The following is a 13,385-nucleotide window of genomic DNA, read 5'->3' on the forward strand; positions in this document are numbered from 1 at the left end:
AAAATGTAATAGATTATTTATTTTTATGTTACTTATCTTGGTTTCAACACCAGAAACCTCTCTCTATATATTGCTGTATATTGGCATGATGCCAAGCCCCTCCCAGTGATGCTTAGCCTTGGCTGTTCAATTATACGGAATTCTCCTCCCAGAGCATTCTGGGAGACCAGATATATTTTGCACTGACTTTAGAAATCTAAGGGAAAAAAAATCCCCAATAGATCACCTGACTGGACTAAAGATGTTTCCACCTGTGATACATTTCAGAACTGGCAAACACTGATCAAATAATATATAAATGAAAATTGTAAAAAAAAATATATATATATATATATATATATATATATATATATATATATATATATATATATATATATATATATATATATATATATATATATATATATATATATATATATTCCTCGTTATTTTCACTACAGTTCCTCTTTAAAAAAAAAAAAAAATGTTTAAGGAGGGTAGGGCTATTTTTAATATCTTGTACTGTCTGGTTACATTGGGCTTGATTCATCAAGCTGCTTAATGAGAGGAGTGCGAGCTCAACGCACGCTATACTGCGGTACTGAAGCATAGCATGCGCTGGTAACTTATGCGCGCTCCTTGTAACTAATGGCCGCTCCTCTCGTCCCACCGAGCCCCTGCGGGTCCAGTGGCTTTAATGGAAGGAATATCGGTGCTTTGATTGGCTGCCCATCACTTTACAGGCAGTCGATTGGACCAATCAACGTGCGGGGATCACGTCCTAGAAAGCCACTGGACCCGACAGGGCTCAGGGCGGAATGAGTGGAGCGGCCATTAGTTACAAGGAGGATGCGTAAGTTACCAGTGCACTACCACAGCATAGCGTGTGCTGAGCTCGCACTCCTCTTAAGCTGTGCTGCTTTAGCAGCGCAGCTTGATGGATCAAGCCCATTGCTCCTTGCTGTTACCCATGTAACTGCAGCTATGCTTGATAGTGTTTCCTAGTTTTACAGTATTTATTTATACAGCGCACACATATTATGCAGTATTACCTGACATCATGTTCTGTTTGCCAGGTACATTACTGTATTAATACATAGCATAAACCTGATGCACTAAAATAGATTTACAAAATGAAATATATTCGCACACAAACCAGGTACATCAATTCTTGACCGCTTACATAAGACAGATGACAGACGATCAGGCATGAAGGAAGAGGTCACAGAATATAAAATTCTATTGTCTTCAAGAATGTTCACATTTAAATCTTCCTCTCCCCCTGTGCTCTTTATATGTACAGATCATGAAGTTAATGCAATGCAGCTATATATTGTAATGCATCAAAGAAATAATGATGTATTACCCTTTCTTCCTATTACCCAGCATGGTAAATTATTTTGGGGCAGTTTGAAGTTTACTTTGATGAATAATTTAGGGATAAGTCTCTTGGCTTGTAAGACAATCTATGGCATGGAATACTGCTTCATGCTTAGCTAGCAGATAATTCTATTATAATTTGTATGGAACGTTTACTAGAGATGAATAAATGGATTCAAAGAATCTATCCTGCCTGTAATCTGGACCGTGGATAGGACTATATTAGGTATAGAGAGCCTCATGTACCCATATTAGCCTCTTACTGACCAGATATATGTAAAAGAGAGAACTGAGAGCCAAATATAGTGTAGTAAGTACTGATAATGGGTATTATGAAAAATGAGTACAACAATATACTCACAAACCAAGGTTACCTCCAGGCAGCCACTGTATAGGCAGGTGAGGAGATTGTCCTGACCTCACTCAGGATTAAGAAGTCGCTCTCTGTAGACAGGAAGAAAAAGGGGTATCCCCCTCCACCAGGGGTGGATATTAGGTATATCGTTAAGGAGGACAGAAGCGCCAAAAGAATAAAATCTATTATTAAAAAGTTTAAGAGTGCTTTGGAGGCATTGGTGGACGTTTCTCCTGCAAACAGACACAACAGGCTGTGTATTCAAAATAAAGCAAATTTATTGGTACACTCCAGGGGATATTCGCAACGCGTTTCGCAGGCCTAAACCCGCTTCATCAGGCAATAGCTATTAGGAGTACACAACAGCAGACTGTCCGGGTAACACCTGGCGCCAGGTTTTACCCGGACAGTCTGCTGTTGTGTACTCCTAGCTATTGTCTGATGAAGCGGGTTTAGGCCTGTGAAACGCGTTGCGAATATCCCCTGAAGTGTACCAATAAATCTGCTTTATTTTGAATACACAGCCTGTTGTGTCTGTTTGCAGGAGGTAAGTCCACCACTGCCTCCAAAGCACTTTTAAACAAAAAGCATGCAAGTAGCGCTCCAGATCTCAAAGAAGTCCACAATCAAACCAATTCAATGTCCATTACGTGTCTGTCGAAGTCCCTTTAAACACGACACCTTGGATCATCTAGGTCTTCCTGTATAGACTCCGTTTAGGATCAACACGATATATAGATAAACAGAGAAAAAGGCATATAGTGTAACTCCGTTTAAACTCTCAGCATTACCACCACCACTTCAATATCCCAATGGACCGTGATGAAAAATAGCCTTAATACACCACTGGCGAGCGCCGTGACACACCCCCTCCGTGTCCACACTCACCCAATGGGCCTCCTTAGGTTTTCGGAGGTAAGATTTAAAGCCAGTGGGGCTTAATACACATTATCAGAAATCCGTATCAAAAATCCGTATGCCTCTCCTCAGTCAAGGTACTGCGGGACTAAGAAAGCTCAATAGTATAAAATCATTTATTAAAAAAATTCTAAAAGCCAGATTGCACTCACACTTAGGAGACTTGATAACAGCGCTTTATACAGTGTTGGGTCCCCGGGTGACCACTCCGCTGATCATCGCCTCAAACCTCCGCGTCCTGAGTAACTTCTCTGGTATTTCCGTGTTCGCCAGCAGCGTCCGACGTAGCTCCGCCCTACGCGTTTCGTCAGAGATCTGACTCATCAGGGGCTGACGTCAGACGCTATGCCGGCATTTTTATCCCTTGGGCATTCCTAAACCAACTTTATTGTACCCTCACTCATGCAAACAGGAATTCTCCTGCGCATGTGTATAGTCCTCTCTGATCTTACTGGGCTCAATCAACCCTCCCCTCCGTACTCACTCACCAAATAGACTCTGATGCCAAGCGTCGTAAAGACGCACCATAACCTCTGCCTATAGAGAGAATGCCGTTCCGGAATTCCGCCGCTATCTTCCAAAATGGAAAATGCAGCGCTACGTTCCAATCATCTGAATTACGGTTTTCAGCTATCATCAAACAGAGTGATCACTTACAAATCCAACTAATACAGCATTTTTCTATGCCTACCCTAATATGCCCTCCCTCCTATATTAATCATTCCTAATAAAGCAATTTATATCAAATTCCACATTAAGACCTCTTCGAACCAGGGTATCTAGATTAAAAATCCACATCCCTTCTTTTTTAGAAATCTCCCTCGTTTTATTAAAACCCCTCCATGAACCTCTTAATTTCTCCACTCCACAAAAGAACATTCTACTTGGATCACACTGATGTTTCAATTTAAAGTGCATAGACAAACTGTGTTGCTCAAAACCCTTTTTAATATTATTTATGTGTTCTCCAACTCTTTCCTTTAATGTCCTGGTGGTGCGGCCCACATATTGCAAGCCGCAACTACACCATATTACATACACCACCCCCACGGATGCACATGTAATAAATTGCCTGATTTTATATTCTCTCCCATTAGAGTTTGCTTGGATACTTACCTTTCTCCCTCCGTTCGATTCTCTACAACCCTTGCAACTCCTACAAGGGAAAAAACCTGGGGTCTGCCACCCCACAAATTCTTTCTGTACAGGGGGGGCTACACAACTAGGTGCAACCAAATTTTTTAGATTAGGGGCCCTTCTGTAAACAAAGGACGGTCTTTCTGGAAGGATACTCTTCAGAATGTGGTCACTCTGGAGAATTCCCCAATGTCTGCGAAGGATCTGTTCTACTTTTCTATATTGGGTAGAGAATTCAGATATAAAAGCAAAGGGTTTCTGCTCCTCCATATTACCCTTTCTCTCCCCATAAATCAATCCTCTACGATCCACTGTGGCTATCTCCAGCTGAAGCCTATCCAGCCATCCTCTATCATATCCTTTCTCCACAAATCTGTTTTTAATAATGTCAGACTGTTCAAAAAAGCTTGCACTGTCAGAACAGTTCCTCAGGATGCGCATAAATTGTCCCTTTGGGACTCCTTTAAGCCACTGTGGGTGATGGCAACTTTGCGTGTTTATAAAACCGTTCCGATCCGTCGGCTTAAAAAAACATTTCATCTTAAAACCCGTCTGGTCTCTGAAAATATCTAAATCCAAAAAATGAATATGAGATGGACTGCATTCGGCTGTCAGCTGGATATTTGGTCTAATCTGATTAATCTCTTCTATGAATGTATGGAAACTTACCTCATCTCCTGCCCAAAAGATCAGCAGATCGTCTATGTACCTTCGCCAAAGTTTTATCTTTTCCCCTCCCAGCCTTATGGCTTCCTCCTCCCATCGGGCCATGTATATATTCGCCAAACTGGGGGCGAAGGACGACCCCATGGCACATCCGAAGACCTGTCTAAAATAGTCCCCCCTATGCCAGAAATAATTATTCTTCAATGCGAATTCCAGCAGCTCCATAAGAAATCTAATGAACGCTGTTGGAAGATCGCTCTGGCTTTCCAGCAGCGACGCAACCACCTCTACACCCTCCTCATGCGGGATATTCGTATAGAGAGAGCTCACGTCGGCTGTTGCCATCAAAATCTCTCCCTCTATGTTCAGGTTTTCCAATATCTGTACTGTATGCTTTGTATCCAGCAAAACTCTTGGTAGGGTCTTTATCATGGGCTGTAAGAAAGAATCTATATATTGGCCCAATCGATGCGTAATGGATCCGACCCCACTCAGGATTGGGCGTCCCGGAGGGTCCACCAAATGTTTATGAATCTTTGGGAGTTGGTAAATAACAGGAACCTTAGGCGCAGATGGCGCCAAAAAACCGGCTGTAGGCCGGTCAACTAAACCATTCAGGAGGCCCTCATCCAACATCAGGGCCAGATCTCGTTTGATTTTAATTGTCGGATCCCCACTTAGTCTCTCATAGGTCTGTTCATCATACACCAGCCTATCCAGCTCCTTAAAGTACTGATCCTTTCTTAATACTACCACTCCCCCCCCCTTTATCTGCAGCTCGAATTACCAAGTCTTTCTCTTTAATTAAGCTCTCGATAGACTCTTTCTCCTGTTGGAATTTACCTGGTTCAATTTTCCTCAGATCATCTAATACTCTCTCTTTAAAAATATCCACGGCATTGAGATTCGAAGAATCTTGGGGATTAAAAACAGAAGCATTTCTAAATCTAGAGATCTGGTTCACTCTACTCGTGGGTCCTTCCTTCTGAATAAAATATTTTTTCACATTTAGTTTTCTTATATACTTCTGAACATCAATGTAAGTCTGAAATTTATTAAGGTTCTTTTTTGGGGCGTACTTCAAGCCATGATCCAACAGTTTTAATTCCTTTTGATTAAGGGCCACCCCACTTAAATTAAACACCCCTTTTCCCCTCACTGTCTTCTCCTTTTGTTTCCTCTTCCCTGCTCTACACCCCCTTCTGGTCCTCTTTTTCTGGGTGTATATTCTGGATCTCCCCAAGGCTCCCCCCTCCCCCCTCTCCAATCCTCCTTCCAGTACCTGGGGCGTGGGGCTAAAAAATGTTGTTGTTCAGCACTTTTAAACTTTTTAATAATAGATTTTATTCTTTTGGCGCCTCTGTCCTCCTTTACGATATATCTGACTGACCAGAGATGGCTAAAGAGGAAAGCTTACCACCAGTGGATTATAATGTGCCTCCTGCAGCTGTCCTGTAGTCATCCCGTCTGTGGATATCAGCTGGTGACCGATTATCTCAGCTTCGGAGAGGGAATTCTATGCTTCCTGCTTTTAAATGAAGCTAAAGTTATGTTTTAGATATTTTTATGGTTATTATTATTCTGTAATAATTGTGATGTGTAGATGAGTTCTAGGGGTATTCATGATGTTTGGTATGCAATTCTGTTGAAATTTTAACACGGTGGTGTAGCGGATAGCACTTTCGCCTTGCACCGGTGGGCCCCCGGTTTGAATCCCAACTAGGGCACTGTCTGCATGGAGTTTTTTTATTCTTCCCATGTCTGTGTGGGTTTCCTGCCGTATTCCAAAAACATACAGATAAGTTAATTGGGACAGATAGTGACAAGACTATATACTCTGTAAAAGCGCTGCAAAAGATGACAGAACTATATACATACCAAATGATAATCATTTCTAATAAATAAAAACCTGGCACATAAGGTTGGATTTCTCATTAGTCACTGTAGACTTTTACCTACAGCAGCTACTATTGGAGGCTCTTCTCTAGTAATACTATTGGCGGGTTGCCTTACTTTAGACTTCTACCCAAAGCACTGATCCATATGCATGCCCTTCATGCACCATATATGAGTTACTGCATCACTGCAAGCATTGCTGCTGGCTCTACATTATCTGTGCCACCTACAGCGATGGGCTTCTCCCTATTCCAGGCATACCACATTGTGTCACCTTTATGCCATCCAATCAAGGGACTTGATTCACTAATATAGTGTGCCTTGTCAGGGTTAACGCCTTATCAGAGTAGCATAGGGAGCGCTAGGAACTTATGCCTGCTAATTGGCAATGATGTCCTGCCCTGAGCCCCTGTGGGTCCAATCACTTTAAAGGACAAACAAACAACATTTATATCGCGCTTTTCTCCTGGCGGACTCAAAGCGCCAGAGCTGCAGCCACTAGGCAGCGCTCTATAGGCAGTAGCAGTGTTAGGGAGACTTGCCCAAGATCTCCTACTGAATAGGTGCTGGCTTACTGAACAGGCAGAGCCGAGATTCGAACCCAGGTCTCCTGTGTCAGAGGCAGAGCCCTTAACCATTACACCATCCAGCCACCGCTGACATTATCCCTGCACTTTTATTGGCCCAATAGGCTGCCTGTCACTTTTACAATAAACTTGACAGGCAGTCTATTGGGCGTGTTAACTTTGATAAGGCATGTTAACGCTGATAAGGCACGCTATTTGTTATAGTGAATCAACCCGAATGTCTTTTTTGTTAACTCTTCGTATATACTTGCATCTGTGGGGAAGAACAGGTTACATTATTACTTGTTTGCATCCCTGAAGGAGTATTATCAGTTTTGAAGAGCTATTTAGTTCCCTGAAAAGGGTATTATTGTTGCATATTATAGTTGTATTCTGCTTAAAAATAGTATGGTTGTATCCTAAATTAATTGATGCACGTTTAGGATTCTTATCATGTATTACTGCAATCCATAGTCAGTTAGAGTTAATACACACATCTCCATTTGTGGCACCATATTTCAGGGATGTCCTGCTCTGGCACCATCCAGAAACCCTGCTCAATTTCAGAGCACATTTTACTGATTTGTCACATTGTTTTATACTGCACAATGTCCTCAATTCACTAAAGGGCAATTCGGTAAAATTAGGTCGGTAAAATACCGCATCTGGTATTTTACTCTTTTCTCTAACAAAATTCTCACCAAATGTGGAGCAGGTCAGGCAGCAAGCTATCAGTCTTCTCTTACAAGTCTGTGTAAGAGCCGTTCTATTTTCTGTCCAGTGCATCCCCAGCATCCCTTAAGATGTACATCTGTGCTAACTAGACAGAGCACTTCTGTGTATCAGCATACAGATGTGCACATCTAAAAGGATAAAGAAAGGCCTTTTTAAATGTCTCTTCTGCTCCGCTGTTCTGAAGTCCCACCAGAGTATTGGATCAAATGTGATGAGCAATAGGGCTGTCTGGCTCTCCCTATTGGCTGTCTGCTACATCTATCAATTTTTACCGAATTGAAATTTTGAGTTACTGTCTGGTCAGAGCAGGAGATAAATACTGAGCACTTTAACGTGATTTACCAAATGCTTTTATCTTTGTGAATTGCAATTTATTGACATTTCTTGAGGTATTTTCACCACCTGAAGCTGTGACCCCACACTTCAGGACAAAAATCCAGCAGTTTTGGATGAGAAAGAAGATACCTACAAACTGTCTCAGTAGGGGCCACCTCCCTCCCCCCTTTAAGGACCACTGTCGCAAAAAAAATGGTGAAATCTAATATACAGGTGTACAGGTGTACACAACACTGAGACGCATACACAACATGGAGATGAGCTTGGATCTCACGATCCGGACACTGGATGGAACCGGTGAAGATGAGGTGGGTGGAGTAAAGCCGGAGCAAGAAGCAGAGGTAGCCGCTAGTTGGGTCACAGTTAGAAGGGGTAGGGGAAAAAGTGGCAGGGAGGCTAGTCCCGAGTTGTCCCTCACTAATAAGTATGCATGTTTGCGTAATATTGTGGAGGATGATTCTGGAGTAGCAATGCTGCAGCAGGATGTGCTCCTTAGCAACCGAGGGGCAGACTGCTGTAACGAGAAAGGGAATAGGAGTGCAGCTAAGGCTAGACAGGTACTGGTGGTAGGGGATTCAATTATTAGGCGCACCGATAGGGTAATCTGTCGAAGAAACCGTGAATGCCGTACAGTCTGTTGCCTCCCGGGTGCTCGGGTTCGGCATGTAGCGGAAAGAATTGACAGATTATTGGGTGGGGCTGTGGATGACCCAGCTGTCATGGTACACATTGGCACCAATGACAAAGTTAGTGGGAGATGGAAGGTCCTCAAAAATAATTTTCAGGTACTTGGAGATAAAATTAAAGCAAGGACCTCCAAGGTGGTGTTCTCTGAAATACTGCCAGTGCCACATGCTACATCTGAGAGACAGAGGGAGCTTAGGGAGTTAAATAAGTGGCTGAGAAATTGGTGTAGGAAGGAAGGGTTTGGGTTCCTGGAGAACTGGGCAGACTTTGCAGTCGGCTACAGGTTCTACAGCAGGGATGGGCTGCACCTTAACCTCCTTGCCGTTATAAAAAATCCGGCAAGGAGGCAGCGCTGCACTTTTATTTAATTTTTTTTTTTTTTAAATCATGTAGCGAGCCCAGGGCTCGCTACATGATAGCCGCTGAGCGGCGACATCCCCCCACCCACTCCGATCGCCTTCGGCGATCAGAGTATGCAGGAAATCCCGTTGAGAACGGGATTTCCTGCAGGGCTTCCTCGGTCGCCATGGCGACCAGGCGGGATGATGTCACGGACGTCGTGACGTCAGAGGGAATCCCGATCCGCCCCTTAGCGCTGCCTGGCACTGATTGGCCAGGCTGCGCGGGGGGGGGGGGCGGCTCGGCGCGGCGGGTAGCGGCGAATCGGCGGCGATCGCGTACTACACGCAGCTAGCAAAGTGCTAGCTGCGTGTAGGAAAAAAAAATTATGCAAATCGGCCCAGCGGGGCCTGAGAAATCCTCCTGCGCAGGTTACCCCGAACTGTGTTCGGGATAACCGGCAAGGAGGTGAATGGGGAGGGTGCCGCTGCATTGGGGGAGAAGATGGCTAAACGGTTGGAGGAGATTTTAAACTAGGATCTGGGGGGAGGCGGGAGGATAAAGTCTCAATATGTAGACAAGATAAGGTAAAAAGACAGTGGGAGCCTAACATTATGAGGGGTGAAGAAGGGGGGTGGGGACAGTGTAAAGATTAAGGAGGTTGGTAAAACTTCAAGTAGCCCATTTCATGTAAACAAAATTGGTAAATGTGGTGGTAAAAATATAAAGTGCATGGTAACCAATGCTCGGAGCCTTGCAAATAAAATAGACAAACTAGAGTTCATTCTGAATGACAAAGGCTATGACATTGTGGGAATAACCGAAACATGGATGGATGAAAGCCATGACTGGATAGCTAATTTAAAAGGATACAATGTGTTTAGGAGGGATAGAACAGGGAAAAATGGTGGAGGGGTTTGTCTCTTTGTTAAGAATTTTTTTACAGCTGTCCTCAACAATGAGATGGAGGAAGATTGCGAAGATGTGGAGTCCGTTTGGGTAAATATTCATGGTGGAAATAAAAGTTGCCAATTGCTTATTGGGGTATGCTACAGACCACCTCATATTAATGAAGCTGCAGAACTGCGATTACTACAGCAAATTGAAAAAGCTGCAAGTAAAAATGAGGTCATAGTTATGGGCGACTTCAACTTTCCAGACATTGACTGAGGTATTGAGGCTACCCATTCTGGTAAAAGCAGCAGATTTCTGGCAGCACTACAGGACAATTACTTGACTCAAATGGTAACGAAACCAACTAGGGGGAATGCGTTGCTGGATCTGATCATTTCTAATAGACCAGATAATGTATCAAATGTGCAGGTTCAAGAACATTTGGGAAATAGTGATCACAACATGATAACGTTTGATCTGGTGACTGATAGGCCACGGGGCAGCGGGACCACTAAAACTATGAATTTTAGAAAAGCAAAGTTCAATCAAATTAGGCAGGCACTAAGTTTGGTGAACTGGGATAATGTACTACAAGGGGAGGACACTGAAGGGAAATGGCAAGCTTTTAAAAGTATTCTCAATCAATATTGTAGTATGTATATCCCATATGGAAACAAAATGTCTAGGAATAAAAAAAGGCCTCTATGGATGAATAGAAAGGTTAGGGATAAAATGAAGAGGAAAATGAATGCCTATAAGGTCCTAAAACAGGAGGGGGGACTGAGGCTGCACTAAGCAATTATAAGGAGTGCAATTAAAAATTGTAAAAAAGAAATTAGGCTGGCAAAGATCGAAGCTGAAAATCAAATCGCTAGGGATATCAAATCTAACCCAAAAAAGTTTTACAGGTACATCAACTCTAAAAAAAGAAAGGTTGACTGTATAGGACTCCTAAAGGATGAGGGTGGGAACTCAATGGTGGATGACCAAGGTAAGGCAGAGTTATTAAATGCTTGCTTTGATTCTATCTTCACAAAGGAAACAGCACTGTTGCAAATTACAGAGGCAGAAGAGTCTCAATCTTCTAACTGTAATATTATATACTTGACGCAGGAAGAAGTGAAGGCAAGACTAAAGAAATTAAAAATAGACAAGGCACCTGGCCCGGATGGCATGCATCCTCGGGTCCTAAGGGAATTAAGTTCAGTTATAGATAAACCCCTTTATCTTATCTTTTGTGACTCTCTTTCAACTGGCAGAGTCCCAGTGGATTGGCGTACAGCCCACGTTTTCCCATTATTTAAGAAGGGCAAAAAATCAGATCCAGGAAATTATAGACCTGTAAGCTTAACATCAGTTGTATGCAAACTATTTAAGGGGTTACTAAGAGATACTATAGATGACTTCATAGTAGAAAATAATCTTATTTCTCAGCATCAACATGGGTTTACTAAAGACAGGTCCTGTTTGACTAACATGCTCAGCTTTTATGAGATAGTGAATGCTAATATGGATATTGGGAATGCTGTAGATGTGATATACTTGGACTTTGCAAAGGCCTTCGACACTGTTCCCCACAAAAGTCTGGTGCAAAAGATGAGGATGCAAGGACTGGGGAAGAGTCTGTGTGCATGGATAGGGAACTGGCTAATGGACAGAAAACAAAGAGTTGTGGTCAATGGATCGTACTCAAAATGGGAGACTGTTAGCAGTGGGGTCGCACAGGGGTCTGTACTGGGTCCAGTGCTCTTCAATTTTTTTATTAATGACCTGGTAGATGCAGTAGTGAGCAATGTTGCTATTTTTGCAGATGATAAAAAATTGTGCAGAATCATCAACTCTCAGGAAGATAGTGTCATATTGCAACAGGATCTGGTAGGATGGCTATATGGGCACATAAATGGCAGATGAAATTCAATGTTGAAAAATGTAAAGTCATGCATTTTGGTCGTACCAATGGTCTAGCACCATACAAAATAAATGAGATACAGTTGGGGACATTAAAGTTGGAGAAGGACTTAGGAGTCCTCATCGACAACAAGTTAAATAATCGTACTCAATGCCAAGCCGCTGCAGCTAAAGCTAACAACATTTTGGGATGCATTAAAAGGGAAATAAAAACTCGAGATGCTAGCATAATATTGCCCCTGTTTAACTCTCTAGTAAGGCCACATCTGGAATATGGAATTCAGTTCTGGGCACCACATTACAAAAAAGATATTGCAGTTTTAGAGCAGGTGCAGAGACAAGCAACAAAATTGATACGTGGGATGGAAGGTCTCGCTTACCAAGAAAGGTTAGATAAACTGGGTTTATTTAGTCTAGAGAAAAGATGCCTTAGAGGAGATCTAATTAACATGTATAAATACATCAGAGGGCAATATAATAGCTTGGCGGATGAGCTTTTTGTCCCTAGGCCTTCTCAAAGGACTAGAGGCCACGATCTGCGCATGAAGGAAAAACGTTTTAGCCATTTATTTAGGAAAGGGTTCTTTACAGTAAGAGTGATTAAAATGTGAAATTCGTTGCCACAGGAAGTCGTTATGGCAAACTCTATACCTGCATTTAAAGGGGGCTTAGATGCTTTCCTTGCGTTGAAAGACATGGCTACAATTACTAGGTAATGCCTAATGATGTTGATCCAGGGATTTTTATCTGATTGCCATCTGGAGTCGGGAAGGATTTTTCCCTTTTGGGGCTAATTGGACCATGCCTTTGTAAGGGTTTTTTCGCCTTCCTCTGGATCAATAGGGATATGTGAGGGAGCAGGCTGGAGTTGTACTTTGTACTGGTTGAACTCGATGGACGTATGTCTTTTTTCAACCATAATAACTATGTAACATGCGTCTAAGATGTAAATTTGTTCCAGAGCAAAATACATTATAAACTACTATTTTTCCCTATGTCGCAGTAGAAGATAAAAATCTGACAGTCCATCACCTCATGGGGGGTTTCTCAGTTTCCTTTCAGTACGTGCTTTGGAATATACAAGGAAAACAAAGAAACCCCCATGAGTAAAAAAAAATTAGTCCAAAACCTCTCAGAACTTTCATCATTTTACTACTTATTGTAAGTTATTGAGAGATAGGAAAAAAGTAATTTAGGCCTCCTTCACAGTAGGACATTGCATTTTAATGCGATGTTAAGGTTGCAGCGCAAATTACAACGCAACGCCCCTAAAAGTTGCAACGCAACTTAATGCCTTGTTATCGTCGCATACTGTAGAGCATACAGGCAATGAAAAGTATGCTTCCAAGTCATTACTGAGCATGTGCAAACAGTCTAACGCAGCTAATAACATGTATAATGCACAGCATGCAGCACTTTCTAATAACGCTACACGTTACACACAAACGCAACGTGTGTACTGTGAATGTCGCACAAGGTATTGCTGTGCGTTAGTCTGCGTTGAGACGTTTTCTAACGTGAAAGAGGCCTAATAGTGCATTTTGCCTGAGGACAAATGTATATTTTATATGCATGCATATACACATGCA

The 13,385-nt window shown here is 42.4% G+C and overlaps 1 protein-coding gene across 4 annotated transcripts in view; it reads left to right on the forward strand.

Moving 5' to 3' along the window:
* Nucleotides 1-13,385, forward strand: part of MCPH1 (microcephalin 1) — a 664,091-nt gene that overhangs the window by 647,760 nt on the left and 2,946 nt on the right. The gene's annotated exons all lie outside the window — the stretch shown is intronic.

Source organism: Hyperolius riggenbachi, chromosome 4 (assembly GCF_040937935.1).
Source record: "Hyperolius riggenbachi isolate aHypRig1 chromosome 4, aHypRig1.pri, whole genome shotgun sequence".
NCBI lineage: Eukaryota > Metazoa > Chordata > Amphibia > Anura > Hyperoliidae > Hyperolius > Hyperolius riggenbachi.